General features: G+C 45.8%; 1 protein-coding gene across 1 annotated transcript in view; it reads right to left on the bottom strand.

Annotated features, from left to right (window-relative positions):
- LOC142316860 (cartilage oligomeric matrix protein-like) overlaps positions 1–18,347 on the bottom strand; it is a 1,990,803-nt gene that overhangs the window by 594,662 nt on the left and 1,377,794 nt on the right. The window lies entirely within an intron of this gene.

Here is an 18,347-nt window from a genome sequence, read left to right on the forward strand (position 1 = left end):
AGGAAACCGATAAGTGGCAACGCGTCTCTTCACGCAAGTAGTTGTCATACGCCCCACACATTGCAGGGCTTACCTGTGGGGGAACTCCTGCGCGCTAAGAGGCTGTGTTCCTCTGAGCTGTCTTATTACAAAGAGGCTGCACATATTAAGCATAGACTAAAGGCCAAGTCACACTAAACAACTTACCAGCGATCCCAACAACGATCCAACCTGATAGGGATCGCTGGTAATTTGCTAAGAGGTCGCTGGTGAGATGTCACACTCCAGCGATCCCACCAGCAACCTGACCTGGCAGGGATCGCTGGAGCGTCGCTACACGAGTTGCGAGTGAGCTCACCAGCAACCAGTGACCAGAAAAATGGCCCAGGACATTCAGCAACAACCAACGACCTCACAGCAGGGGCCAGGTTTTTGCTGGATGTCACACACAGCAACATCACTAGCAACATCGCTGCTACGTCAAAAAAGTTGTTCGTTAGCAGCGATGTTGCTAGCGATGTTGCTTAATGTGACGTGGCCTTAAGGAAGAGAGGTTATTCCAATCGGATTATAAACAGAGCATCATCTATCGCAGATAGTAAAACCCGTCCCGACCTGTTGCAGGATCCTAATAAATCTGTCAAACAAATGGACAGGATCACTTTTTCTTCCCCATTTAGTGTGGATTTTTTCCGCATTAAGGAGGTTATTCTCCATTTTCTCCCCCTTCTCCGGCAGGATGAGGTGTTAGATTCTATCCTTTCACAGGGGGTTAATGTGGTAGCGAAAAGAGCATGTACAGTGGGTAACATGATTGCACCAAGCATGTATACAGAGCAAAAACCGAAAAAAACCTGGCTCAGCATCACAGGTTCTTATAAGTGCGGTTCTAGCTGCTGTGGCTTATATAAATTTATGCACACAACTAAAGCAATTAGTGACAGTACCAATAAAATTCATAAAATTGGTTCTTTCATTAACTGCTCTACCACACATGTTGTGTATAAAGCCACATGTACTACTTGCGGTAAGACTTACATAGGCTGCATCTCCAGACCCCTGAGAGTTAGGATATCTGAGCACACTAGAGTTGCACAAAATCAGAACTCATTTACCCACAGTGAACTTCCATCGCAGAAACGATCCTTATCAGGCCTTACCAAGAATTCTATAAACCATCACCTAGCAGATTTTTCCTCTCTTACAGTCACGGGTATAGAATATGATCCCAAAACTCCCCGTGGTGGTGATTGGTTCCAAGCGTTGTTGCATACTGAGGCAGAATGGATCCTCAGGCTGAATACCAGACACCCGGGAGGTCTGAACTACCGTTCAGACCTGCGCTACATTTTCTGAATGCTTAATGGGAATCCTTCTGCAAAGCAATGTGGTTTTGCATAGGTTGATATGAATGATTGGCGAATAGCTGGGGGGAGGGAGAGGTACAAGTGATTTAAACATGCTATGTGAATAGTGGAATATGTGACATGGGAACACTTTTTGGACATGTTAGCCAATAAGATGATATTATATTATTATATGCATGAGTGACTACGGGCTCAACGTAATATACTAATCTTATCATATATGATCATTATATTTCTTTCAAACAATAATAATGACTTTTTGGAATAATTAATTCCTAAGGTATTGTCCCTTTGATACAAATATCTAGTACATCATTTGATTAGTTCCATCAATTTATAGTATTGATTTTTTCTGCTTGTTACATTCATTAATATTTAGTTTTTTGGGTGTTTTTATTTTTTTTTTTATTCAAGTTCGTTATTGCCCGTATTTCACTCATCCATATTTTACTATACTATAAAATAAAATATACTATACCATAAAATAAAACCAAATAAAATGAAGCATCTACCTATATATATATTTTTGGATTTCCCTATATATTTCTTTTCAGAATTTAATTTTTTTTCAAAATTTGCATGTTGTGAGCATATGTGCACCCATATGTATCTGTTTATTCATCTATTTATTTATGTATATATCCTTGGAATTTTTACAATTCATATTATAATTCATGTCATAATTCTGATACCTCCGATACTATTATGCTATTTTTAGGCTCTTATTCCAACTTATCCTAAATAGCTAAGCCAGTTAATTAATTATCCCCTCCCCACAAGTAATTACTGCATTCTCATTCATTTCCTGGTGTTGGGTCAGGTTACCTCCTCTATATGAACAGCTTCCAGTTTGGCATAGGTCACTTATGACTAAGGACTTTGTTGTTTTTAATTTTTAAGTCCGAAACGCGTAAAGAGTACCTATGATTTACAATATGTCTTCATCTTCGGTCTCAGAATGTTTTTAATACATTAAATAAAGGAAGAAATTCTTTTTAACTAAACGAATTTGTGCTGGATCCTCCGTCTCCTTCATTGTTACCGCTTACCTCAGGCTGGCCTGGACCTACCAGCGGATCCATGCACCCTGAAGATCTGAGCAACCTGGCTGGCAGGTGAGCTGAAAAAAAATTTCTTTTTAATTGTAATAGCAAACACTGAGGAAACTTAGTGGCATCCTAAAAGTGGCTGTTGGACTTCATTAGTGTCCCACTGGTGCCAAGCTATTTCCAGCACCTCTGCATTGCACCCTCAAACTCATTTTTACTAAGCCATTATAATAGCAAACACTGAGGAAAGTTAGTGGCATCCTAAAAGTGGCTGTTGGACTTCATTAGTGTCCCACTGGTGCCAAGCTATTTCCAGCACCTCTGAATTGCACCCTCAAACTCATTGTTACTAAGCCATTATAATAGCAAACACTGAGGAAACTTAGTGGCATCCTAAAACTGGCTGTTGGACTTCATTAGTGTCCCACTGGTGCCAAGCTATTTCCAGCACCTCTGCATTACACCCTCAAACTCATTTTTACTAAACCATTATAATAGCAAACACTGAGGAAACTTAGTGGCATCCTAAAAGTGGCTGTTGGCCTTCATTAGTGTCCCACTGGTGCCAAGCTATTTCCAGCACCTCTGCATTGCACCCTCATACTCAATGTTACTACGCCATTATAATAGCAAACACTGAGGAAACTTAGTGGCATCCTAAACCTGGCTGTTGGACTTCATTAGTGTCCCACTGGTGCCAAGCTATTTTCAGCTCTTCTACATTGCACCCTGAAACTCATTGTTACAAAGCCATTATAATAGCAAACACTGAGGAAACTTAGTGGCATCCTAAAAGTGGCTGTTGGAATTCATTAGTGTCCCACTGGTGCCAAGCTATTTCCAGAACCTCTGCATTGTACCCTTAAACTCATTTTTACTAAGCCATTATAATAGCAAACACTGAGGAAACTTAGTGGCATCCTAAAAGTGGCTGTTGGACTTCATTAGTGTCCCACTGGTGCCAAGCTATTTCCAGCAACTCTGCATTGCACCCTAAAACTCATTGTTAGTAAGCCATTATAATAGCAAACACTGAGGAAACTTAGTGGCATCCTAAAAGTGAGTGTTGGACTTCATTAGTGTCCCATTCGTGCCAAGCTATTTCCAGCACCTCTGCATTGCACCCTTAAACTCATTGTTACTAAGCCATTATAATAGCAAACACTGAGGAATTTTAGTGGCATCCTAAAAGTGGCTGTTGGACTTTATTAGTGTCCCTCTGGTGCCAAGCTATTTCCAGTACCTCTGCATTGCACCCTCAAACTCATTGTTAGTAAGCCATTATAATATCAAACACTGAGGAAACTTAGTGGTATCCTAAAAGTGGCTGTTGGACTTCATTAGTGTCCCACTGGTGCCAAGCTATTTCCAGCACCTTTGCATTGCACCCTCAAACTCATTTTTACCAAGCCATTATAACAGCAAACACTGAGGAAACTTAGTGGCATCCTAAAAGTGGCTGTTGGGTTTCATTAGTGTCCCACTGGTGCAAAGCTATTTCCAGCACTTCTACATTGCACCCTGAAACTCATTGTTACTAAGCCATTATAATAGCAAACACTGAGTAAACTTAGTGGCATCCTAAAAGTGGCTGTTAGACTTTATTATTGTCCCACTGATGCCAAGCTATTTCCAGCACCTCTGCATTGCACCCTTATACTCATTGTTACAAAGCCATTATAATAGCAAACACTGAGGAAACTTAGTGGCATCCTAAAAGTGGCTGTTGGACTTCATTAGTGAACCACTGGTGCAAAGCTATTTCCAGCTCCTCTGCATTGCACCCTCAAACTCATTTTTACTAAGCCATTATACTAGCAAACACTGAGGAAACTTAGTGTCATCCTAAAAGTGGCTGTTGGACTTTATTAGTGAACCACTGGTGCAAAGCTATTTCTAGCTCCTCTGCATTGCACCCTCAGACTCATTGTTACTAAGCCATTATAATAGCAAACACTGAGGAAACTTAGTGGCATCGTAAAAGTGGCTGTTGTGTTTCATTAGTGTCCCACTGGTGCAAAGCTATTTACAGCACCTCTGCATTGCACCCTCAAACTCATTTTTACCCAGCCATTATAATAGCAAACACTAAGGAAACTTAGTGGCATCCTAAAAGTGGTTGTTGGACTTAATTAGTGTCCCACTGGTGCCAAGCTATTTCCAGCACCTCTGCGTTGCACCCTCAAACTCATTGTTACTAAGACATTATAATAGCAAACACTGAGGAAATTTAGTGGCATCCTAAAACTGGCTGTTGGACTTCATTAGTGTACCACTGGTGCCAAGCTATTTCCAGCACTTCTACATTGCACGCTGAAACTCATTGTTACTAAGCCATTATAATAGCAAACACTGAGGAAACTTAGTGGCATCCTAAAAGTGTCTGTTAGACTTCATTATTGTCCCACTGATGCTAAGCTATTTCCAGCACCTCTGCATTGCAGCCTTATACTCATTGTTACAAAGCCATTATAATAGCAAACACTGAGGAAACTTAGTGGCATCCTAAATGTGGCTGTTGGACTTCATTAGTGAACCACTGGTGCAAAGCTATTTCCAGCACCTCTGCATTGCACCCTCAAACTCATTTTTACTAAGTCATTATAATAGCAAACACTGAGGAAACTTAGTGGCATCCTAAAAGGGGCTGTTGGATTTCATTAGTGTCCCACTGGTGCCAAGCTATTTCCAGCACTTCTACATTGCACCCTCAAACTCATTTTTACTAAGGAATTATAATAGCAAATGACTTGCCCACCCCAGGGCTGTGGGACACCCGATGCCGGGCCGGACTAGTCCGGTGGTAGTCAGTGGTGGCTGGGCCCGGCTCCGTGGCCCTGGTGGGTGTCAGTTGAATATGTGGCTTGCTTGAAAGTTGTGTTCGTGACGCCACCTGTGGTATGCGGCTAATAAGCCGCCGCTGCTGTGTGAGGCCACCGGGATGATGTGATGGCAGCTATGGTGGTACTGCTCCCCACAGGTGGAGCAATGCCCGGGGCACAGTTGGTGCTTGTGAATGTCTATGCAGATGAAATAACTGAGGCAACTTCAAGGGTGCAGTTCAAGTTCTTTACTCACAGTTCTTGTCAGGGCAGCAGGACCCTTGGACCGCTGGAACCTCTGTCAGGGACCTCCCTCTTCTGGGTGATTCAGAGTGTGAAATCCGGTACCCTCTCTCTTAGTGTCTCCTTCTCTGCTGTCTTCACTAGCCTTGCCCGAGTTTGGATGGCCCTGGCTTGGCCTCCACTACAGCCTCCAGGCCGGGGGGTCACCTGTCGGCTGATTACCCCTTTTCTGAAGGTCTGCTATGGGTTCTGGCCCTGGGAGCTTGCAACGTCCCTGGGCCTCGGTTTTTACTGTTTGGAGATTGTCTTTACACTCCTCCAGTCTCTAGGGACCGTCCCCTGTCACAGCTTAATCACTCCACCGATGTCAATGTGGACCAGGCCACCGCAGCCTGCAGCTACTCGTAGCGCCTCTGGGCCCTAGGCTTCGGTACCCAACAAGGACTGCTCGTGGTACCTACAGGACTACCCGCGGCCCTGCGACCCTTTCTGTCTTCTACGTGGTGTCACCTGGACCTCTGGGTCCCAGGATCTTCACCAGGAAGCGTCTCCTTCAGTTCCTCTGCTCCTGGCTGACTTGGAGCTTTCTTTCCTTCTTTCTTTCTTTCTTTTCTTTCTCCTCCTTGCCTGCCTCCAGCAGGCCTCCTCCTCCCTCCTTTCTCTCGTTCTTCTTCTCCAACTACATGCTGGCTCCTCACTCTTTCACTCCCTGAGGTAAACTGACTAAACTTGACCTTCCTATCTCTGTCTGCTCTCCTTGGCTCCTCCCACCTCCCCAGTTGCTAAGATACTACCCTATGGGAGCAGGGATGGGTCTTACAGCCCCTCTCAGCATGCAGCATGGGAGGGTTGCCAGCCACTTTCCCTGGTCCTGTGTGTCCCTAGCAATGGGTGTAGTGTGAATTTACCAGGGGACCGGAGTTCATTCCCTTCCTCTCCCAGAATGGGCATCACACCGCAGATGGGGTGCAATGACCTGTGGCGACGGAAGCCTCAGGGGCGCCACACTCCCCCACAGCAAATCCCAGCACGTCCTCGGGCTGAAAAACAACAAAAACATGTGGAGAAACTGCAAAAACATTTTTGTATGCAATAACATAAAACAGTAAAACATTTCTTCCCTTTATGGGAGGCACATATCATGAACGTTGCGAACTTCTTATAAAGAAAACCCTAAGTGTGCACTTCCAGTCTATTGCACGGTTTGGCAAATCCCCCATAATTCTGGTAGGGGGCACAACGGGTGCAACTAATTACATTTTCGGCTACTACAAGTCCAGTAGCCCGGCAGTTCGTTTCTTTCAATCAGACAAAAGTGACATCTTCAACCAGCCATTAAGTCCAATGGCCTGGTTACATAAAACATATCAACAACATACCAGCCACTAAGTCCAATGGCCTGGTAGGACATGACACATACACTTTCACCGGGGCCCACATTCCAGTTCAGTGGCCCAGTAACACATAACATGGGGGGGTGACATCTTCAAAAAGAATCAGGGGCAGTACAGTAGGAAAGGGTGTCATCTTCGAAAAGAATAAGGGGCAAAACACGAGGGACATCTTCAAAAAGAATGAGGGGCTATGTACAGTTTGGCAGCTCTTCATCTTCCTTACTCTCGAGGATAGATTTCAGGATCCCACTCCGGCATGGCTCCTGGCAGCAGGTACGCTGACGAGATCATCGTCTGGGTCCCTTGCACACTGGTCCCTGACCTTCTGCGCTGTCCTGCAGCCTGGGTTGGAGTGGGGCTGCCTGTAGGCGTTGCACGGCGCTGCTGCAGAGGGCTACTTGTCTGCAGGGGGCTGTTGCTGTGATCTTTGGTGTCCTGCTTTGGCCGTGCACCTTGCACCACACAAGCCATGGAGATCCGGGTCTGTGTCTCCTGCATGGCTGTTGCAGGCTCGCTGCTCACTTGGGCCTGCATTGAGGTAGTGCTGCGGCTGCTGCTGACAGGGGAGACGCTACACGGTGGCATAGTGCGGCGCCACTCCGGTTCTTCTGAGGCCGTCTCCTCCTGTTGGTACTCCTGCACCAATCTCCAGCAGGTCAGTTCGTTTGCCAATGCGGTTTCCTTGGGGCGCAGGGGCTTTTGCAATCCCCCACTCTCTATGGGCGCTGCGTCCCAGTGCACTCCCGGAGATGTCGTTCCCAGGAGACTCACAGGGGGACTCGGTAGGGGGCCCACTAGCTGGTCGGTGTCTACCCCTCCCCAGGCTCCGTCTGCGGGGGTTTCGGGCAGGCCTCCGGTGCCCCACCGGGCATCAGCGGGGCTGGCGGGGAAGGCCTGCGGGACAGTGGAGGGACAGGGCGGTGGCGTTTGGTGGGTCAGTGGGTCCGGACGGGTCGGGGCTTCACATTGCTCACCCGGTCGCTGCTCCGCGGCCTCCATCCTGTGGCCCACACTCTCCGGCACCATCGGTGTTTCACTCCGCCGGTCCACCTCTGCTTGCAGGTTACGCAGTCTCCGAGCCAGGATTCGCATTTCCTCCCGGAGCAGGTCCAGCTCGGGATCCATCTTCCCGGTCCCTGGGGTACACTCCTGCAGCCTCTCTGCCATGCTGCCGACCTGGGGAACGCTTGCTGGATCACTGCTCGGGTGCTCGACCACGCCACTCGGCTGCTCCCTTTCCCTTCTCGGAGGCTGGGCCGGAGGCTGCACTAGTATCTGGCGCCAGACTGGCGCCCAGCCCATCACGGCCGGCATCACTCCGCTTGCGATAAGGTACATTTTCTTTATCTGCTGGTCTGGCTTTTAAACTCTTTCTGCCAGCCGGCCAGCTTATCTGGTCGCCATTTCTTCTTCTTCCGCCTTCTATCGCGGACACCGCTTCGCGCACTTTTCTTGGACAAGGGGGCGGGGCTTCTCTTCGCGCCCTTTCTTCTTGCACGCCCCCCTTCTTCCCGCTCTCAGCAGTGCTAATGGCGGCGGTTTCTCAGTAAAGTACACAGTCTGTCACACGGTTCTCCAGGCGCACAGTACCCGGTTAGACCGGGCACGAAATCCTGTTCACAGCGCCAAAAGTTGACTCGCCCACCCCAGGGCTGTGGGACACCCGATGCCGGGCCGGACTAGTCCGGTGGTAGTCAGTGGTGGCTGGGCCCGGCTCCGTGGCCCTGGTGGGTGTCAGTTGAATATGTGGCTTGCTTGAAAGATGTGTTCGTGACGCCACCTGTGGTATGCGGCTAATAAGCCGCCGCTGCTGTGTGAGGCCACCGGGATGATGTGATGGCAGCTATGGTGGTACTGCTCCCCACAGGTGGAGCAATGCCCGGGGTACAGTTGGTGCTTGTGAATGTCTATGCAGATGTAATAACTGAGGCAACTTCAAGGGTGCAGTTCAAGTTCTTTACTCACAGTTCTTGTCAGGGCAGCAGGACCCTTGGACCGCTGGAACCTCTGTCAGGGACCTCCCTCTTCTGGGTGATTCAGAGTGTGAAATCCGGTACCCTCTCTCTTAGTGTCTCCTTCTCTGCTGTCTTCACTAGCCTTGCCCGAGTTTGGATGGCCCTGGCTTGGCCTCCACTACAGCCTCCAGGCTGGGGGGTCACCTGTCGGCTGATTACCCCTTTTCTGAAGGTCTGCTATGGGTTCTGGCCCTGGGAGCTTGCAACGTCCCTGGGCCTCGGTTTTTACTGTTTGGAGATTGTCTTTACACTCCTCCAGTCTCTAGGGACCGTCCCCTGTCGCAGCTTAATCACTCCACCGATGTCAATGTGGACCAGGCCACCGCAGCCTGCAGCTACTCATAGCGCCTCTGGGCCCTAGGCTTCGGTACCCAACAAGGACTGCTCGTGGTACCTACAGGACTACCCGCGGCCCTGCGACCCTTTCTGTCTTCTACGTGGTGTCACCTGGACCTCTGGGTCCCAGGATCTTCACCAGGAAGCGTCTCCTTCAGTTCCTCTGCTCCTGGCTGACTTGGAGCTTTCTTTCCTTCTTTCTTTCTTTCTTTTCTTTCTCCTCCTTGCCTGCCTCCAGCAGGCCTCCTCCTCCCTCCTTTCTCTCGTTCTTCTTCTCCAACTACATGCTGGCTCCTCACTCTTTCACTCCCTGAGGTAAACTGACTAAACTTGACCTTCCTATCTCTGTCTGCTCTCCTTGGCTCCTCCCACCTCCCCAGTTGCTAAGCTACTACCCTATGGGAGCAGGGATGGGTCTTACAGCCCCTCTCAGCATGCAGCATGGGAGGGTTGCCAGCCACTTTCCCTGGTCCTGTGTGTCCCTAGCAATGGGTGTAGTGTGAATTTACCAGGGGACCGGAGTTCACTCCTTTCCTCTCCCAGAATGGGCATCACACCGCAGATGGGGTGCAATGACCTGTGGCGACGGAAGCCTCAGGGGCGCCACACAAACACTGAGGAAACTTAGTGGCATCCTAAAAGTGGCTGTTGGACTTCATTAGTGTCCCAATGGTGCCAAGCTATTTCCAGCACCTCTGCATTGCACCCTCAAACTCATTGTTACTAAGCCATTATAATAGAAAACACTGAGGAAACCTAGTGGCATCCTAAAAGTGGCTGTTGGACTTCATTACTGTCTCACTGGTGCCAAGCTATTTCCAGCACCTCTACATTGCACCCTCAAACTCATTTTTTCTAGCCATTATAATATCAAACACTGAGGAAACTTAGTGGTATCCTAAAAGTGGCTGTTGGATTTCATTAGTGTCCCACTGGTGCCAAGCTATTTCCAGCACCTCTGCATTGCACCCTCAAACTCATTGTTACTAAGCCATTATTATAGCAAACACTGAGGAAACTTAGTGGCATCCTAAAAGTGGCTGTTGGACTTCATTAGTGTCCCACTGGTGCCAAGCTATTTCCAGCACCTCTGCATTGCACCCTCAAACTCATTGTTAGTAAGCCATTATAATATCAAACACTGAGTAAACTTAGTGGTATCCTAAAAGTGGCTGTTGGACTTCATTAGTGTCCCACTGGTGTCAAGCTATTTCCAGCACCTCTGCTTTGAACCCTCAAACTCATTTTTACTAAGCCATTATAATAGCGAACACTGAGGAAACTTAGTGGCATCCTAAAACTGGCTGTTGGACTTCATTAGTGTCCCACTAATGCAAAGCTATTTTCAGCACCTCTGCATTGCACCCTAAAACTCATTGTTAGTAAGCCATTATAATAGCAAACACTGAGGAAACTTAGTGGCATCCTAAAAGTGGCTGTTGGACTTCATTAGTGTCCCATTCGTGCCAAGCTATTTCCAGCACCTCTGCATTGCACCCTTAAACTCATTGTTACTAAGCCATTATAATAGCAAACACTGAGGAATTTTAGTGGCATCCTAAAAGTGGCTGTTGGATTTTATTAGTGTCCCTCTGGTGCCAAGCTATTTCCAGCACCTCTGCATTGCACCCTCAAACTCATTGTTAGTAAGCCATTATAATATCAAACACTGAGGAAACTTAGTGGTATCCTAAAAGTGGCTGTTGGACTTCATTAGTGTCCCACTGGTGCCAAGCTATTTCCAGCACCTCTGCATTGCACCCTCAAACTCATTTTTACCTAGCCATTATAACAGCAAACACTGAGGAAACTTAGTGGCATCCTAAAAGTGGCTGTTGGGTTTCATTAGTGTCCCACTGGTGCAAAGCTATTTCCAGCACCTCTGCATTGCACCCTCAAACTCATTCTTACCCAGCCATTATAATAGCAAACACTAAGGAAACTTAGTGGCATCCTAAAAGTGGCTGTTGGACTTCATTAGTGTCCCACTGGTGCCAAGCTATTTCCAGCACTTCTACATTGCACCCTGAAACTTATTGTTACTAAGCCATTATAATAGCAAACACTGAGGAAACTTAGTGGCATCCTAAAAGTGGCTGTTGAACTTCATTAGTGAACCACTGGTGCAAAGCTATTTCCAGCTCCTCTGCATTGCACCCTCAAACTCATTGTTACAAAGCCATTATAATAGCAAACACTGAGGAAACTTAGTGTCATCCTAAAAGTGGCTGTTGAACTTCATTAGTGAACCACTGGTGCAAAGCTATTTCCAGCTCCTCTGCATTGCACCCTCAAACTCATTTTTACTAAGCCATTATAATAGCAAACACTGAGGAAACTTAGTGTCATCCTAAAAGTGGCTGTTGGACTTCATTAGTGAACCACTGGTGCAAAGCTATTTCTAGCTCCTCTGCATTGCACCCTCAGACTCATTGTTACTAAGCCATTATAATAGCAAACACTGAGGAAACTTAGTGGCATCGTAAAAGTGGCTGTTGTGTTTCATTAGTGTCCCACTGGTGCAAAGCTATTTCCAGCACCTCTGCATTGCACCCTCAAACTCATTTTTACCCAGCCATTATAATAGCAAACACTAAGGAAACTTAGTGGCATCCTAAAAGTGGTTGTTGGACTTAATTAGTGTCCCACTGGTGCCAAGCTATTTCCAGCACCTCTGCATTGCACCCTCAAACTCATTGTTACTAAGACATTATAATAGCAAACAATGAGGAAACTTAAGGCCCCGTCACACTAAGCAACATCGCTAGCAACATCGCTGGTAACGAACAACTTTTGTGACGTTGCTAGCGATGTTGCTGTGTGTGACATCCAGCAACAACCTGGCCCCTGCTGTGAGGTCGTTGGTTGTTGCTGAATGTCCTGGGCCATTTTTTAGTTGTTGCTGTCCTGCTGTGAAGCACAGATCGCTGTGTGTGACAGCGAGACAGCAACAACTAATGTGCAGTGAGCAGGGAGCCAGCGTCTGCTGAGGCTGGTAACTAATGTAAACATCGGGTAACCAAGAAGCCCTGTCCTTGGTTACCCGATATTTACCTTTGATACCAGACTCCTCCGCTCTCACTGCCTGTGCTGCCGGCTCCTGCTCTGTGCACATGTAGCTGCAGGACACATCGGGTTAATTAACCCGATGTGTGCTGTAACTAGGAGAGCAAGGAGCCAGCACTAAGCAGTGTGCGCTGCTCCCTGCTCTGTGCACATTTAGCTGCAGCACACATCGGGTTAATTAACCTGATGTGTGCTGTAACTAGGAGACTGGGGGCTGGTCACTGGTTGCTGGTGAGCTCACCAGCAACTCGTGTAGCCACGCTCCAGCGATCCCTGCCAGGTCAGGTTGCTGGTGGGATCGCTGGAGCGTCGCAGTGTGACAGCTCACCAGCAACCTCCTAGCAACTTACCAGCGATCCCTATCGTTGTTGGGATCGCTGGTAAGTTGCTTAGTGTGACTGGACCTTTAGTGGCATCCTAAAACTGGCTGTTGGACTTCATTAGTGTCCCACTAGTGCCAAGCTATTTCCAGCACCTCTGCATTGCACCCTCAAACTCATTGTTACAAAGCCATTATAATAGCAAACACTGAGGAAACTTAGTGGCATCCTAAATGTGGCTGTTGGACTTCATTAGTGAACCACTGGTGCAAAGCTATTTCCAGCACCTCTGCATTGCACCCTCAAACTCATTTTTACTAAGCCATTATAATAGCAAACACTGAGGAAACTTAGTGGCATCCTAAAAGGGGCTGTTGGATTTCATTAGTGTCCCACTGGTGCCAAGCTAATTCCAGCAACTATGCATTGCACCCTCAAACTCATTGTTACTAAGCTATTTTATTAGCAAACACTGAGGAATCTTAGTGGCATCCTAAAACTGGCTGTTGGACTTCATTAGTGTCCCACTGGTGCCAAGCTATTTCCAGCACTTCTGCATTGCACCCTCAAACTCATTTTTACTAAGGAATTATAATAGCAAACACTGAGGAAACTTAGTGGCATCCTAAAAGTGGCTGTTGGACTTCATTAGTGTCCCAATGGTGCCAAGCTATTTCCAGCACCTCTGCATTGCACCCTCAAACTCATTGTTACTAAGCCATTATAATAGCAAACACTGAGGAAACTTAGTGGCATCCTAAAAGTAGCTGTTGGACTTCATTAGTGTCTCACTGGTGCCAAGCTATTTCCAGCACCTCTAGATTGCACCCTCAAACTCATTTTTACTAGCCATTATAATATCAAACACTGAGGAAACTTAGTGGCATCCTAAAGGTGGCTGTTGGACTTCATTATTGAACCACTGGTGCAAAGCTATTTCCAGCTCCTCTGCATTGCACCCTCAAACTCATTTTTACTAATCCATTATAATAGCAAACACTGAGGAAACTTAGTGTCATCCTAAAAGTGGCTGTTGGACTTTATTAGTGAACCACTGGTGCAAACCTATTTCTAGCTCCTCTGCATTGCACCCTCAGACTCATTGTTACTAAGCCATTATAATAGCAAACACTGAGGAAACTTAGTGGCATCGTAAAAGTGGCTGTTGTGTTTCATTAGTGTCCCACTGGTGCAAAGCTATTTACAGCACCTCTGCATTGCACCCTCAAACTCATTTTTACCCAGCCATTATAATAGCAAGCACTAAGGAAACTTAGTGGCATCCTAAAAGTGGTTGTTGGACTTAATTAGTGTCCCACTGGTGCCAAGCTATTTCCAGCACCTCTGCTTTGCACCCTCAAACTCATTGTTACTAAGACATTATAATAGCAAACACTGAGGAAACTTAGTGGCATCCTAAAACTGGCTGTTGGACTTCATTAGTGTACCACTGGTGCCAAGCTATTTCCAGCACTTCTACATTGCACGCTGAAACTCATTGTTACTAAGCCATTATAATAGCAAACACTGAGGAAACTTAGTGGCATCCTAAAAGTGTCTGTTAGACTTCATTATTGTCCCACTGATGCTAAGCTATTTCCAGCACCTCTGCATTGCAGCCTTATACTCATTGTTACAAAGCCATTATAATAGCAAACACTGAGGAAACTTAGTGGCATCCTAAATGTGGCTGTTGGACTTCATTAGTGAACCACTGGTGCAAAGCTATTTCCAGCACCTCTGCATTGCACCCTCAAACTCATTTTTACTAAGTCATTATAATAGCAAACACTGAGGAAACTTAGTGGCGTCCTAAAAGGGGCTGTTGGATTTCATTAGTGTCCCACTGGTGCCAAGCTATTTCCAGCAACTATGCATTGCACCCTCAAACTCATTGTTACTAAGCTGTTTTAATAGCAAACACTGAGGAATCTTAGTGGCATCCTAAAACTGGCTGTTGGACTTCATTAGTGTCCCACTGGTGCCAAGCTATTTCCAGCACTTCTGCATTGCACCCTCAAACTCATTTTTACTAAGGAATTATAATAGAAAACAATGAGGAAACTTAGTGGCATCCTAAAAGTGGCTGTTGGACTTCATTAGTGTCCCAATGGTGCCAAGCTATTTCCAGCACCTCTGCATTGCACCCTCAAACTCATTGTTACTAAGCCATTATAATAGCAAACACTGAGGAAACTTAGTGGCATCCTAAAAGTGGCTGTTGGACTTCATTAGTGTCTCACTGGTGCAAAGCTATTTCCAGCACCTCTACATTGCACCCTCAAACTCATTTTTTCTAGCCATTATAATATCAAACACTGAGGAAACTTAGTGGTATCCTAAAAGTGGCTGTTGGATTTCATTAGTGTCCCACTGGTGCCAAGCTATTTCCAGCACCTCTGCATTGCACCCTCAAACTCATTGTTACTAAGCCTTTATTATAGCAAACACTGAGGAAACTTAGTGGCATCCTAAAAGTGGCTGTTGGACTTCATTAGTGTCCCACTGGTGCCAAGCTATTTCCAGCACCTCTGCATTGCACCATCAAACTCATTGTTAGTAAGCCATTATAATATCAAACACTGAGTAAACTTAGTGGTATCCTAAAAGTGGCTGTTGGACTTCATTAGTGTCCCACTGGTGTCAAGCGATTTCGAGCACCTCTGCTTTGAACCCTCAAACTCATTTTTACTAAGCCATTATAATAGCGAACACTGAGGAAACTTAGTGGCATCCTAAAACTGGCTGTTGGACTTCATTAGTGTCCCACTAATGCAAAGCTATTTCCAGCACCTCTGCATTGCACCCTCAAACTCATTGTTAGTAAGCCATTATAACATCAAACACTGAGGAAACTTAGTGGTATCCTAAAAGTGGCTGTTGGACTTCATTAGTGTCCCACTGGTGCCAAGCTATTTCCAGCACCTCTGCATTGCACCCTCAAACTCATTCTTACCCAGCCATTATAATAGCAAACACTAAGGAAACTTAGTGGCATCCTAAAAGTGGGTGTTGGACTTCATTAGTGTCCCACTGGTGCCAAGCTATTTCCAGCACTTCTACATTGCACCCTGAAACTTATTGTTACAAAGCCATTATAATAGCAAACACTGAGGAAACTTAGTGGCATCCTAAAAGTGGCTGTTGGACTTCATTAGTGAACCACTGGTGCAAAGCTATTTCCAGCTCCTCTGCATTGCACCCTCAAAATCATTTTTACTAAGCCATTATAATAGCAAACACTGAGGAAACTTAGTGTCATCCTAAAAGTGGCTGTTGGACTTCATTAGTGAACCACTGGTGCAAAGCTATTTCTAGCTCCTCTGCATTGCACCCTCAGACTCATTGTTACTAAGCCATTATAATAGCAAACACTGAGGAAACTTAGTGGCATCGTAAAAGTGGCTGTTGTGTTTCATTAGTGTCCCACTGGTGCAAAGCTATTTCCAGCACCTCTGCATTGCACCCTCAAACTCATTTTTACCCAGCCATTATAATAGCAAACACTAAGGAAACTTAGTGGCATCCTAAAAGTGGTTGTTGGACTTAATTAGTGTCCCACTGGTGCCAAGCTATTTCCAGCACCTCTGCATTGCACCCTCAAACTCATTGTTACTAAGACATTATAATAGCAAACACTGAGGAAACTTAGTGGCATCCTAAAACTGGCTGTTGGACTTCATTAGTGTACCACTGGTGCCAAGCTATTTCCAGCACTTCTACATTGCACGCTGAAACTCATTGTTACTAAGCCATTATAATAGCAAACACTGAGGAAACTTAGTGGCATCCTAAAAGTGTCTGTTAGACTTCATTATTGTCCCACTGATGCTAAGCTATTTCCAGCACCTCTGCATTGCAGCCTTATACTCATTGTTACAAAGCCATTATAATAGCAAACACTGAGGAAACTTAGTGGCATCCTAAATGTGGCTGTTGGACTTCATTAGTGAACCACTGGTGCAAAGCTATTTCCAGCACCTCTGCATTGCACCCTCAAACTCATTTTTACTAAGTCATTATAATAGCAAACACTGAGGAAACTTAGTGGCGTCCTAAAAGGGGCTGTTGGATTTCATTAGTGTCCCACTGGTGCCAAGCTATTTCCAGCAACTATGCATTGCACCCTCAAACTCATTGTTACTAAGCTATTTTAATAGCAAACACTGAGGAATCTTAGTGGCATCCTAAAACTGGCTGTTGGACTTCATTAGTGTCCCACTGGTGCCAAGCTATTTCCAGCACTTCTGCATTGCACCCTCAAACTCATTTTTACTAAAGAATTATAATAGCAAACAATGAGGAAACTTAGTGGCATCCTAAAAGTGGCTGTTGGACTTCATTAGTGTCCCAATGGTGCCAAGCTATTTCCAGCACCTCTGCATTGCACCCTCAAACTCATTGGTACTAAGCCATTATAATAGCAAACACTGAGGAAACTTAGTGGCATCCTAAAAGTGGCTGATGGACTTCATTAGTGTCTCACTGGTGCCAAGCTATTTCCAGCACCTCTACATTGCACCCTCAAACTCATTTTTTCTAGCCATTATAATATCAAACACTGAGGAAACTTAGTGGTATCCTAAAAGTGGCTGTTGGATTTCATTAGTGTCCCACTGGTGCCAAGCAATTTCCAGCACCTCTGCATTGCACCCTCAAACTCATTGTTACTAAGCCTTTATTATAGCAAACACTGAGGAAACTTAGTGGCATCCTAAAAGTGGCTGTTGGACTTCATTAGTGTCCCACTGGTGCCAAGCTATTTCCAGCACCTCTGCATTGCACCATCAAACTCATTGTTAGTAAGCCATTATAATATCAAACACTGAGTAAACTTAGTGGTATCCTAAAAGTGGCTGTTGGACTTCATTAGTGTCCCACTGGTGTCAAGCGATTTCCAGCACCTCTGCTTTGAACCCTCAAACTCATTTTTACTAAGCCATTATAATAGCGAACACTGAGGAAACTTAGTGGCATCCTAAAACTGGCTGTTGGACTTCATTAGTGTCCCACTAATGCAAAGCTATTTCCAGCACCTCTGCATTGCATCCTCAAACTCATTGTTAGTAAGCCATTATAACATCAAACACTGAGGAAACTTAGTGGTATCCTAAAAGTGGCTGTTGGACTTCATTAGTGTCCCACTGGTGCCAAGCTATTTCCAGCACCTCTGCATTGCACCCTCAAACTCATTTTTACCTAGCCATTATAACAGCAAACACTGAGGAAACTTAGTGGCTTCCTAAAAGTGGCTGTTGGGTTTCATTAGTGTCTCACTGGTGCAAAGCTATTTCCAGCACCTCTGCATTGCACCCTCAAACTCATTCTTACCCAGCCATTATAATAGCAAACACTAAGGAAACTTAGTGGCATCCTAAAAGTGGCTGTTAGACTTTATTATTGTCCCACTGATGCCAAGCTATTTCCAGCACCTCTGCATTGCACCCTTATACTCATTGTTACAAAGCCATTATAATAGCAAACACTGAGGAAACTTAGTGGCATCCTAAAAGTGGCTGTTGGACTTCATTAGTGAACCACTGGTGCAAAGCTATTTCCAGCTCCTCTGCATTGCACCCTCAAAATCATTTTTACTAAGCCATTATAATAGCAAACACTGAGGAAACTTAGTGGCATCCTAAAAGGGGCTGTTGGATTTCATTAGTGTCCCACTGGTGCCAAGCTAATTCCAGCAACTATGCATTGCACCCTCAAACTCATTGTTACTAAGCTATTTTATTAGCAAACACTGAGGA

This window comes from Anomaloglossus baeobatrachus, chromosome 1, assembly GCF_048569485.1.
Source record: "Anomaloglossus baeobatrachus isolate aAnoBae1 chromosome 1, aAnoBae1.hap1, whole genome shotgun sequence".
NCBI lineage: Eukaryota > Metazoa > Chordata > Amphibia > Anura > Aromobatidae > Anomaloglossus > Anomaloglossus baeobatrachus.